Below are 13,876 nucleotides of genomic sequence, written 5' to 3'. Positions count from 1 at the left end.
CATGATGAATGTTAGGCATTTTCATAAAATTTTCGATCAATATGGGGTGGATGAAGGATTCCACTATCCCATTGGCTGATTGGACAACCAATGCCAAAGCAGGGGGATGAATCCCTTAACAACCAAATTAGTACATCGCCATGGCGACATCATCAGGCTGCTTGACAACCTATTGTGTACATTGGTAAGAGCAACCTCCAAGGCATCACATACATGTCATAGAGTTCTCCCCGGCCCCTTTTAGCTGGGCGCACCTCCTGACACTTTTCAGCAACCACCTGGCTGTTTTTGGGTGGTCAAATAAAAGTTGGGCCACAATACAGGGGCCACTGCCCGCATACAGCTCCTTACCACCCACCTTAAAAACCTTTCAGGGGAAAACACTTTCCTGGTGTATTATATCAGGAGCGGACATGGGTGGCCAGTAGGTGAAAAGTGTGCACAAGGCCCCAGACCCTTCTCAGCCAGCAGGGGCCCCAATTCCTTTCTGCACAGGGGCCCAATGTTGGCTACTTCTACTTCTGTAATATATCTCGGGATACCTATAGCACCAGCCTACAGTAAAGATGAGGTTGCTATGCAATAGAAGGCGCTGTGGTCCCGCCAGAGGATGCAACAAGCCCTGAGGTAAATTCTTACAGTACCATGGTGCAATTAACCCATGCCAGGGGTATATTTTAAAATTATCGTGGGTTTAGCTTTAAGACATGACTTTCTAGCATGAATGAATAGGTTAATAAATGCCCCAGTGTTTGTAGGTGAACATTCTTTGGCTGTTTTTATACACAGTCCTATGTTTACAAACACACGTGCTTCTAACATAATACTGACAGAGAACAAACAGCTATAGCACGGATATAATCAGAGCTGAGGGATTAATACAGCCGCCATAATAATGACTGCACACCCCCCGCTCGGCTTTCCCGCCATATCTGCGGACACACCTGAGCAGACTGCGCCGCCCTCACCTGTTCCTCTCTGAAGCCTGAGCGCGCGAACAGACTACAATTCCCACAATGCACCGGGGCTGCCTGCTGTGTGCAGCTTCCTGTCCTCTCTGCATGCTCCTCCTGCACTGTGCTGTGACATTGTCCTGACAGTGCTGGAAGTGGGCTTGTAATACAACACAAAGGCTGAAGGCCTTATGTAAAGAGGACCTGTCACAGAGCAAAGAGCTAATTTATGTATATATAAGTCTGCTTAATGTTGTTCTTTAATGGGGCTCAAATGAATAAATGACAACTCCTGGAAAACAGTTTTTGTAGCAGAACCTCTGCAGCTGTGTTACTGCAATGTACATCTATGTTAATTGTATAAATCCATATGGCAATCCAATGCATGTGTACAATAGGAATATATTCACCTGCAGTACTATAGGTGCAGGACATTTATCAGTACTGTCAGGGCAATCTGCATTATAACAGCTTCCTTTACATTATTACAGCACATAGCCATGTATCAGTGCATTGTGTTATATTAATGCCAACTTACCAAGGCACTACAGCTATACACAGCCAGGCCCTGCTCTTTAAAAAATAAATGCATGTAATACAGTAATGTGCAATAGGTTATTATTATTATTATTACTATTATTATTAAACAGGATTTATATAGCACCAACATATTACACAGCGCTGTATAATAAATAGGGGTTGCAAATGACAGACAGTGACACAGGAGGAGAGGACCCTGCCCTGGACCCTGTAAGAGCTTACAATCTAGGGGGTGGGGGAAGCAGTACACAATAGGAGGGGGGATATGTAATGGTGGAAAGTAGGGAGGGTTTAGGAGACAGAAGAAGACGGGTAGGCAAGTTTGATAAAAAGGGTTTTGAGTGCTCTTTTAAATGAACAGAAAGTGGGAGCAAGCTGAAAAGGATGAGGAAGACCATTCCAGAGAGTTGGGGCAGCCCCTAGAAAAGTCTAGGAGCCATGCGTGTGATGGGGTTATGAGTGAGGAAATCAGTAGGTGGACAGTAGGAGGAAATCGAAGGTGATACCAAGACAACGTGCCTGACGGGAGGGACGAATGACTGTGTTGTTAACTGTTAGGAATATGTCAGGGGGGGATTTGGAACCCGAGGGGGGGAAGATGATGAGTTCTGTTGGACAGCCCAATAAAATGAATGGCCAGCCCCATTGCAATGCAATTTTCACAATAAGGTGTAAATCTGAAGTATGGGCAGATATAAAATGTTATTTATAGCTGTTCTTAATCTGCCCTCCAGCTTTGCCCAGTTGCACTGCATGCTGTGAACTTCTGACAATGTGCATTAGAAGCTGGAGCTAGTATATTAGAGCCTGCCTCATCTCCCTGTAACATCTAGACCAGATATTCTCAAACTGTTTACCCCTTAAAGTGGACCTATTACCAAAACCTTTACTTTACATAAAAGGGTAGATAACTGCGGCAGTAAAGACTGAAAGGGACCGCAGAACCTCCTGGGATACCTACGTCATGTATCCCTGAAGGCTTTGGCTGCTCCTTCTGTACATTCCCGATCTTGAAATGCGCAGAAGGGGCTTTTTCCTGCAATGGCAAACAAATGCTGATCTCACTCATGTGGAGTATACCATTTACAGCAGGCTAATTTGGTGCCTACACAGTGCGAGATCGAGTAACAAAGCCAAATGAAGAAAGAAGACTTCCTCCACGCTGGGAAGAAAGAGGATTCCAGGGCAGCGCTGGACCTAATAGAGGGATAGAGGGTTCTAGGGAAGTAAAGATAAGTTTAATTTTTTTTTTTTCTTAGGTTTAGTTCCGCTTTCAATTTATTTCTACGTTTCCAGGATCTTCAGCTAAAATGAATTATTTGGGTGTCAAAAATGCCTCTTAGGTTAGTAGTCAGCTAGAAGACTGTTGGCTTTACAGTGCTGGTCTGACTGCCACTATAAAGCCAGATAAAATGTTCTTTGGTGTAATGCCGTTAGCTCTGCCAAGTGGTGTTGGCCCTGGAACTATGCAGGCACCAGCACATGGCAAGTCAATTATCCATAAATCAAGGAACCTCTGGAGCAGCTATTCTCAACCAGGATTCTATGAAACCCCGGGGTTCCTCCAGAAGTTCCCAAGGGTTCCTCGAGCTGTGGCTGATTAAACAACTTTAAGATAATGCCTGCATAGTTCTGATACCAACACCACTTGGCAGAGCTAGCTTGAAAAAAATAGGAGGCTTTTTTAACGTCTGTAAACGTAGCATTTTCATCACTAATGTATGGGGGACATTTTTATCACATTCAATGTAAACAGCATTTTCCTGTTTCTCAAGGGTAATACATTTGGGAAAGACTGCTCTGGAGGCATCATATGGTTCCATGGTTGAGAATGGCTGATCTAGACCTTTTCTCCCCACTCCTTTCTTTGCTTGGATTTCAGTCCTTTCCATCATGGAGGGCCAGCATCACATGTGACTATTACCTAGAGCGGTCCACATGAGGCAAGGGTGCTGTGATGTATTCATGAATCTAATGTAAAGCCCCTCTGTGGTTCATTATATAGTAATTTCGTTCCCTCATGTGCTTTGCTTGGGCCTTGTATAGATGGACAAATCCAGCATGATTTAGGGGCATTTCTCTTGCTTTTGAGATCAGTTCATGATGCTGACATCAGAAATGTGTGGGTTTTTGTTTGGGGTCCAATACAGAATTGGTACCCCTTTGTCCCCCTTGATGGTGAGCCTGCTTCTGAGTTCCATCACAAAATATTTGCCTTGAATTTGCTTCATTTTCCTTCCCACTGATTTCTTTAAAAATAAAAGCCATTCAGAAGTCACCCAAAGCCTGGGCCCTAATTCATATGTGTCAGGTTTTAAAGGGAAGGAGTAGTCCCCCATCTTATGCCCAACATAGGGGATAGGATCTTACCAGGAATCCCCACGTCTGTCACAGTCAGGATTATTTTCCAAAAGTCCCTTACCCACCATCAAACTATCAAACCCCAAAACCTCCATTGTTTTTTTTAAGGTTCTATCCTTTGTTTCCCCTGAAATATTTGCTTTGTAGCACAGACCCCTCTTATAAAAAAAGGTCTGGGAACTGAAAGGTTAAAATGCCTCTAAAATGTGGTTTTATAACAAATGCTATTTACCAACATGATCCTACTTTGTTGCCATAGTAGCAAAATAATTGGTGTTTTTTTTTTTTAATACAAATTCCCACTGGCCCAGCGCATAATTATAAAATATATGTGAAATCACCCAAATTATCTTTACAATGGCCCATTCCCAATACAATCAATAGCCGTGCATCTCCAGCTGGCTGTTAGTGACAGGGAGGTATTATTGCGTCTGTCTGCATTAACATGCTTATATACTCGAAGCTACAACCACGAATAATTATTTCAATCTAATCACCCTCTCCAAATCCATCACATAACAAACCAATGCTAATCTTGTCACCGAGCTCCATATACAGAGCCAAACAAAATAAACTAATATATGCTATACCATTTTACTTCTGATATCGATTTCACAGATATACAGAATCTGTCATTGCTAATTATATTACTCGGCGACCCCGCAGGTTAATCATATTCGAAAGACCTGCTTTAAAATTAAGACATCATGGCTGCGCTGCATAGCAAAATCAGGCGTAATCCAATCATCACACATTGAGTCCTCTTAAATAAGCAGGGATAGGAATGATGTACAATAGAACTATAATGTGGTTTGAGGTCCGCCATGTTTGTTGAGATGATTTAAAGACCCTCTGCACAAAAAAAAAACCTGAAACGGTTTTGGATAGGCATCAGTGGATTGTGTAAGGTTACGTTAACACTTTTATGGATGTGTTATAACAGAATGCCATACCATTGTGACTCTGAATCTGTTCATTACCATTCATGAATGTGGTAGTGCACAAAAACAGAAAAAAATGCATGCAGTACATCACATGAGATCACATGTGATCTCACATCACAGTGACAATGTCAGACATTATTTTCTATGCAATGTCTCATATTCTTGCACATTGGACACTATGGGTCTGATTAAATAAAGATTGAAAAAAACAGAGAAAATAGACTATCATGGGGGAATCTGAGTGATCCATGAAACCTAGAAGGTATATTGTCCAGGATTGAAAACATTTACCAACCAATAGCAAATTATTTTTAGTAAAGCTATCCCATATTTCTTGGACAACACACAGTTTGAACCAAGCCTTATCCAAGGGCTTATTGTATCACAACAAGACTGCAGTAATGACGTTTTCCTGCAGAAGTTGTGATGTCTAACACAAGGCTTTAACGAAGGCATCCTTTTACTATGGTATTCACCAGCTTTACATGCCACACTATGAATAATCCACTGGATGGCTGTGACCATCATCTGGTTTTGTTATAAGCCTAATAGAACTATGAATTTTGCTGTAGGATTTATTTCACCAGAATTTAGACATATAAAGTGAGGAGTTGATATAGTCCTCTGTCAAAATTGTGGTCAAAAAATCATGTAGTTAGCTGTTTCTGTGCACTTCCATATACGATTGGGGCCAGTTTTTAGAGTTGACTGGATACAGTGAAGTTTGCTGCAAGGTATTATAAGCAATCTCTAGTTGTCTAGCAGCAAACACAATGCATCCATGTCCAACTGCAGCTTACATTCTCTATTCTAGTTAATAGATGCAGCTGGTTACTCAGGGGTGGCCAGAAAATAAATGTTGCATCCGGGCACTGTGTCTCACACCACTACAACACAACCATGTACCCAAAATGATTCCCAAGAACTCTGGTATAGTTGAATGGAAGTGGATGGGTGCCCAGTTCAGCATGATTAATCACATGTCCGATATTAGCCTTAATCTACTGGCAACTGCTGGAATCAAAACATTTTGTTGGGTTCCTTCAGAATAGTATAACCACCTACTCACAGTGAGCTGTACTTGCAAACCCAATAAGTCTTTAAATTTTTTCCCCTCTAGGTTTATGATTCAGATTTCTTTCCCACTAGTTTTCCAAGAAAGCAAAATTGAATCAACACAAAGCCCTGGCATAAGAACTCTCACGAAAGAATTTTAGGGAAGAGCATAGCCTTACGATCAACAGAAACCGCTAAGAATGGTAAGCATTACTCTTTTGTTTTGTAATAGTAGAGATTTTATGGTATTTTGGAGAAAGAATTCAAGGCCATAGCAAATTAATTCTACTTTGTCACTAAACGTTGCCCTTAGCATGAATGCTTTGCTTTTTCTGAAGTCATCCAGCCGGTTATGTGACTCAGTGGGGTCGTTTTTCCCTCTTGTCTTCTCCCAACACTTTGTGGTCCACTCCTCCTCCACTGTATGGACAGCCGCACTGATTTGATGATGTCAACACTGCTTTCTGCATCATATCATAGCATATTAATAGCACTATTCAGATATTGATAGAAGTCCTTAGTCTAATTCAGCTTTTCCCAACTTTTTAATATGGGGCAACCCTTAAAAGAACTTGCAGGTCTTAAGGGAACCCTTACTATAATTACTATATTCACAGCTCACAGTAAATTAGTGTGGTGATCAATGGGAAGACCTAATGTCAGTTTTTTCACATAGCCAAAATGTTCATTGGTGTCACTTAAACTGACCTGAGAGGCACAAATTATTGCTCATGGAACCCCTAACAACCTCTGGAGGAACCCTGGTTGAGAAACACTGATGCTTTGAGTTGAATGATTACACTGGGTAGAATGAAGACAAAAAGATGGCAAAGACAGGTTGCAGGTACACCTTGAAAGTCAGTTGTGCAGCCTAGCTTTAATATTTCTTTAGTATTTTTCTAGAACACCCAAAAAGCATGATGTAAATGAAAAAGCAGCAAACCCCAAACCTCTGCCCTATCATTTGTTCTGGGTCAGTGCATACTGAAGCTACTAGATTAGCAGAAGGCCCCAACAACTAACAATTACACAAGTTAGGGTTGCAGTGTTTGCCCATGTAATTATCTATGTACACATTTCTTTAAATAGTCTTATGCCTTATAATGGAAAAGAACAATATGTAAAGTGCAATAACCCACAGCAACCAATCAGCAATCATCTTCAGTGTTCTGACTGCTTCCAACTAGTTAAAGATTTAAACTGATTACTATGGCTTTGTACACTTAGCGCATTACCACTTTTCTTTTTAATGCCTTAATAAGCCTGAGCGTCCCTATGGGCTGCTGCCTCAAATAAAATCAAGCGAATGTAGTCAGATACTGTATCGTTTGGACCCAGGTGCCACAAATGTTTTAATGCACACGTTTTCTTGTAATATTCCTCCCCTCATAATTATATAAATTGTTGTTTTTTAGTTTTTACATTATTTTACTTGTTCTCGCTCTAATCCTTTTAGTTATCCTTGGTTCATTTTACAAGTTAGTATTTTTCAAGCCCTACTGACTGAAATTGGATTAAGAAAGTAATTTGAAATAAACCACATAGTTTCACATTAGTACTTTGATTACTGAAAAGATAGCTGTAGTCATGTCATTACCCTAAATGTTGTTTTGATGCACCAGTGCAGAAAAGCTGATTCAAGTGAATGTACACGGTTAGAAAGCTGCGCAGAAGGTTTTTGTTACATTTGCAAACTTTTAAACTTCTTTTTATGTCTGTGTATCCTGTTTATGACTTACAAGAGTAACTATGTTTGTACCTTAGACAGAGGAGAGATTCCTATATTAAAGTGTAACGATCACCACTCAAGAAAATTCCATTAATCTCTTAGCGTGTCTCTTTAGGCAAAGCTTTTTTTTTCTAAAATTAAAAATGATAATTGTTTATAATACATAGTGCTTTATCAAACTACATGTTTCATCACACCTACCCAGAAACCTATTGGAAAGAAATATGGAAGCAACTACCACTGGCCTCCACTTTCCAAAATACTAGTTCTATGATGATCCAGGGGCTTTAGGACCGGTTAAGGTCAGTTTTGGAGATCAGACGTTCTCTTTTCTGTAGCAGTGAAAATGTAAAGGCCAGAGACTGCCCAGCCATTAGATTTTTTATATCTGCAGCTTCCATATTTTCTAAGTTTTCAAATTAAAAGAATAATGGCACATGTAGCAGTTTGGTACTTAGATGCAATCACTTATATTTACCAAGTCGGTCAGTGTCCAAAAATAAAGTTTTTTTTTCGATAAAATAGGAAAAGTGAAAAACACAGTCAGGTTTTTATTTGCTCCTAATGGGGAGATTTCTTTTCATTACATGTTCTAGAGACACAACTGGAAGTCAGAAGGCGCGTCTCTACTACCTTTGACAGCTGTCATTTAACAAGTGTTTCCAATATGGAAATTTCACCCCAGCTAAGCATTTTTCAACCTTATTTACATAGGGAACCATTGAAATAATTTCAGCTTCCATTCTATATTTACTATATTCACAGGTCATAGTATACTAGTGTGTGATGGTCAGTGGGAAGAATGCCTCCCTGTCACCTTTAAAAAAAAGCATTGGTTTCAGTTACATTGACCTGAGAGGCACAAATTTGCTCAATAAACCCCCAGCAACCTCTAGAGCAGGGGTGCCCACACTTTTTTGGCTTGCAAGCTACGTTTTGGGCACCCCTGCTCTAGAGGAACTTAGGGGTTCCACAGAACCCTGGTTGACAAACTCTGCCCTAGCTCCTGTTCTTGGGATGGTTGTCACTTTTTGCCTACTACTTTTTGTGATAATAGATAATAGCTGGTAGTGTCATCTTATGTCTATGAATATTTTAAGATAGTTTAGGCTAAATTTGAGGAACCTAAGTCTTCATGCCTTCCTCTTGTGAGGTTCTTTGGTGTGTCTTTTAGGAGAGCCAAAAATGAACTCTTTTAAAGTAAAAAAAAAAAAAGAGAGAGAATTATATTTTTTCTCCTACATGGCAAAAGAAGCTTGAAGCAGTGAAAGCCGTCATAATAATTTCCCTCTTGACAAGTCGAAGGTTTACTATTAAGTTAAATGACTATTTTATACAAAATATCACAATAACTGATACATTACCTCATTGAAGTGAACATTATACCAAGATAAAATAAATACCAATTACCCCAAAGAAACTGAATACCTCAAATTCAAGAATATAATCAAATGAAAATTCTGTTGAACATTAGCTGGAATAAAAAAAACACTACACATTGATCCACATGTGGCTAGTTTTAGGTAGATATGGCTTTCCCTTATGCCCTTTCTCTTTTTCTGCAGCTTTTTTAATGCTTTATTACTAAACAGGTCTTGTGTTTTTGTATTTTCCTTACCTTGATGATGATAACGAATAGAAAACACGTTTTGGTGTGATGGAAACTGGCTGGGTAGACAGTGAAAGTACAGACTTCTGATTCACAGACTAAAGATCATGTCAGGACATATATCCTACTAAGCCAGCTCAAGCATTAAAAGGCACAGACCAAAATAAAGAGATTGGAGTGCTTTATTATATTATATTATTATATCATAAAAGTATTGCAAACAGAAATCTGTTATTATAGTATTAGAATGCATGCACACTTAACGACACAGGTTAGATTACAAACAATTTTATATGCAGTGCATTGCAAAACAGTCCATAAAGGGCCCTCACTTAGAGAAATGGTTTTGTACAGAGAAATATTGGTCCAATTTTTTTTATTTCTACAGGTAAAGAGATGAAAAAAAAGGATTATTTCTAAAAATATATAAGGAATGCTTTTAAAAGAGGAGAAACAGGATGTTTAGCTCACAGTCTGTTTCTAATATACACTCATTTTCAGCCCCTGAAAATATGTCTTACCCTATTCTCTCACTGGTACGGTGACCCTAAAATTTGAAGCTGAACTCCTGTCTTTCCTTCAGTCATCCTCAGTTTAACGGGTATGTAAAACTGCTCATCCAGCACTTTGTTCCCAAATATTATCAGGCCAAACTTTTCCATGATTTATATTAATCTGTGCGCTGTACAAAGTCAATAGTCATGTCACTAGCTGTCCTTCAAAGGAGCTCCGGAGTACCCGGAGTAAACACACACAAACACGGGGAGAACATGTAAACTCCATGCAAATAGTGTCCTGGCAGAGATTGGAACCTGGGACCCAATGCTGCAAAGGCCAGAGCACTTCCCTCTGACCCACAGTGCTGCCCATGTTTACACCAGTCTCCCCAAGTTGTAGCTTCACCCAGTAAGAATTCAAAGTGCCAATACTGGCATTATTACCTGGTCCAGACAGACACACTTAACAGAAAATAACAGGGTTCTATTCCAACCTCTGCTGTGTATTGTAGAACTCTGGACAGAGGGTAGCCCAACACTGTCACTACATTCACTTTCGTCTCCAAAAGAGGAGTTAGAAAAAAATCAGTCCTTAAAATATGAATGGATTAAATTTAGAGTGTAGTGTACTACAGGCAAAACATTTTTTCTTAAGTTTTACAGTAGAACTGCAATATGAATTGTACTGTTATTTCTCTCTGTATTTGTTAAATTCATTTCCATTTACTTTCTGCCTTAGTGATGGTTTTACCAGGTAGAATATCATTCATACTCAAACTTTCTTGCTATATGGAGTGCCTTGATAGACTTCCCTTATTCTAACCAGCAACAAATGATTTTTTTTTGAGCCAACAATCTCTTAACAAACCACTCTATAATGTCTCATTACACCTATCAGTGTAATCATCCTGGCTAGATAATCCTATTTCTTACATTTCCAAACTCTGACTTTGGATCAACAACCTGAGACGAAACCCAAACCCTCAGAACAATGATATCAGTGAAACCCTTTAAACTACCAGCCATGTGAAAGACGAACCTGTACAAACACCCTATGATTTCTGAACAAGCATTGGGTTTTTATTCAAAATGTGTCTACATACAGCACAAGGACTCTGTTGTTAGTTTTTGTGATTTTATTTTTTTCTATTTGACCTTTCAATAATTTACTTAAAAAAACAATATTAGAAAATGCAATGGTAAATATATACTTAAATAATACTGTGGAAAAAGTAAATACATCCTTGGCCTCAGAAGCTTGTAATGTTCCTTTTAGCTGATATTTCTTGGGTGGTGTTTTAAAGCTTTAGGCCTTTCTTTACCTTGACTGATGTGCATGGCAGAGAACTTAAGACAAGGCCATTGTATGACATCCAAACAGACAGGATTCTGTTTCCACACTCGGGTGGTACGCCTCAAAGTATATTGGATTTTATGACACCTCTGCTTTCTTTTAGGGCATACCTATAAATGCTTTTTGTCTTACATGCTGTCACGGTGGCTTCCAAGCATAGACATGCAAATTAAATATAAATGGATTAATGGAATTTTGAGAAATTAGAAAAAGCATTGTGCTCGGCGCCACTACCCTTTTGCTTAAATCTCCTTATGAATACAATCAACACGATGCTTCCATTTACGCTACGGAATGGGAGGTTTAAATAGGTACATTGGTGCCTGAATCCCCATTTTTGTATTTGCCCTAAGCTCATCACTAGAAAGGAAATGCCATTTTTTGGTCAAGAAAGTGGATGAGTTTGGCTTCTAGTTGTCTATTTTCCTGAGTGACAAAAACATTATATACATAAAAATGTTAGATATCCCAAGAGACCAGAATATTCACATTTGTAAAAGCTGAATATTTATAGACTCAATATGAAGTTATCTCATTTTAATGCACATAAGTGATGGTGGTTGAGTTAATAATTCACTTTACAGAGTATTTTTTTTCCTCTGCAACAATAGACTAAAACTGTTCTTAAAGTATCTCTATCCCAGGCAGTAAAAATGTCTTTCTACTCTAGAGTTTGTTACAAAAGCTGTGTTTTGGCTCCCCAGAGACCCTGATTCAGCTCCTATTTCACTAATCCAACAGAGAACCACAAGTGCTGTTTGAACTAGGTTGCAGCATTCAACATGCAGGGAAGGGTGTCTCCTTTTATATCAGTAGCCCAGGGATACAGAGAAAAAAAGAATCTAAATTGTGCAGCCACAGCATGACTTGTGCTAGTAACTTTCAACTATTCTATTTCTGAGTGTGACAGCATATTTTACATTAGCAATAAAACAAGCATGTGAATGTGGGCTCACACAGCAATTGCTGCCCATCAGTATCTATCTATCTATCTATCTATCTATCTATCTATCTATCTATCTATCTATCTATCTATCTATCTATCTTTTCTCTTTTACAATCATCTCTACCACCCCTCTCTCTTCATCTGAATTATCTTGGCTTGTCTCCTATTTTGATGTTCGTTGCTTGTATTTATCTAGGAATTTTTCATTAAATCTACACCTACACATTTCCCACTTTACAATATTTGTATTTTTATATATATATATATTTTTTTTTTGTGCTTTGACTTGATCTTTAAGTGCAAGTAAAACATGCTTTTGTAAACTGTTTTCTATTCCATTGGGTAGGAAATAGGGTTACCTATATGTTTTAATATTGCAACTGCACATAGATTAGGAGATATATAAATTTGTGTATATATTGTTTGCTTGTTTACTCATACAAACATGCTCACCAATAATAAAAACGTAGGCTACGTACACACATCAGATGATTCAGCCTCAGGGCTGATATTGGACTAGAATCTGGCGTGTGTACAGCGCTCGTCGTCCGAGCGACCATCCTTGCGGATCCACAGACAAAGAATGATCATAATTAAAGTGAAGGGGAGAGAATGCGGCGGGGTGCTGTTCCGTCATTCTTCCCTCTTCATAGAACAGAACAGCGCTGTATGTTTAAAGATCCTTTCCAACGACAGTTATTGCACGTGTGTATGTAGCCTTAGTCTATTAATACAGGTCTTGGAAAACATAAACATAAATATATACCCTGGCTGCCAACACTCATGAGGTTAGAAGCTTGCAAAAGACCTATACTGGTTAGAAAATGCAGCTCAGGGGCAGATCATTGAATATGCAAACACACACGTTTCTTCCTCTAGTATTTAACAAGTTTTGTGATAGACAGTGATCTGTCACTGTTTAAAAAAGAAGATAGTGGTCATTTTTGCTGGGAAATGGCCCCTAAACAAGTATGAAACTAATTGGAGGCAGGGGAGTGTGGCTCACTAAAGGGAGTACTCTTTAAAGCAGAACTGAACCCAGACGATAAGCACCTGTTTGTCTTCCCTTCATGGGGGCCACCATCTTTTCCCTTCTTTCCCTATCTAAGGCCATCTTGATCCTGCGTAGGCTCACTGGAGTTCATTCAGTCCTAGCACACGCAAGGATTGCTTGGTATTCCTGGCAACAAGCAAATTTTAACAGCTGGGCATGGATTGCCAATTTTCAAATTGGGACTATTATTGGGAAAGCTAGACATCAGATGGGAATTGAATATCTAAGCCTGCCTAGGCTACAAAGAAAGACTGTGGAAGCAGACCAATGTCTAAGAATTGGAGATTGTGTAGGGATAGAGGTAGTCCCTGTCTGAAGTGTCCTGTGTGTCTGAAATAATAATAAAAAAAAAAAAGTAGCAGTATGTAATTGTACAGCAGGCCCAGTCTAATGACTGAACAAACCATTAACACAGAAAGGCTCAGACAGGGGCTGCCTTGTCTTAAGGGGAAATGTAAGAGCTGTGCATCCAAATATTCAGAAGGCTAAAAAAATAAAAGTTTGTGATGTGTGGTATACTCCTGCATGGGTAGAACACTGTGTTCTTATGACATTTGGATTAAGAAATGCAAAAAAAAGTGCCTTAAAATATGCTCTGTGGAGTGGACCAAGTATTTGAAAACTCTGCATTGGAGCAAGAATTACAGTTATCTAAAGGCTCTGTGTAAACCCAATTTAAAAAAAAAAAAAACACACATATGGAACAGTGGCTCAAAGGTTAGCACAACCCTTGCAGGGCCTGGGTCCCAGGTTGGAACCTCAGCCATGGCACTAACTGCATGGAGTTTGCATGTTCTCCCTGTGTTTGCGTGGGTGTATTATTATTATTATTA

The 13,876-nt window shown here is 39.2% G+C and overlaps 1 long non-coding RNA gene across 1 annotated transcript in view; it reads left to right on the top strand.

Annotated features, from left to right (window-relative positions):
* The first annotated feature begins 229 nt into the window (after positions 1 to 229).
* The window catches only part of LOC140339489 (uncharacterized), a 210,016-nt gene continuing 196,369 nt past the window's right edge, over positions 230 to 13,876 (top strand). The window contains exons 1-2 of the long non-coding RNA XR_011922451.1: positions 230 to 627; positions 5,919 to 6,057. This is a non-coding gene — a long non-coding RNA (uncharacterized lncRNA). The remainder of the gene's footprint in view (positions 628 to 5,918; positions 6,058 to 13,876) is intronic.

This window comes from Pyxicephalus adspersus, chromosome 10, assembly GCF_032062135.1.
Source record: "Pyxicephalus adspersus chromosome 10, UCB_Pads_2.0, whole genome shotgun sequence".
Taxonomy (NCBI): Eukaryota; Metazoa; Chordata; class Amphibia; order Anura; family Pyxicephalidae; genus Pyxicephalus; species Pyxicephalus adspersus.
The sequence above is the reverse complement of the archived record's forward strand: the minus strand, read 5'-3'. Positions and strand labels throughout refer to the sequence as shown.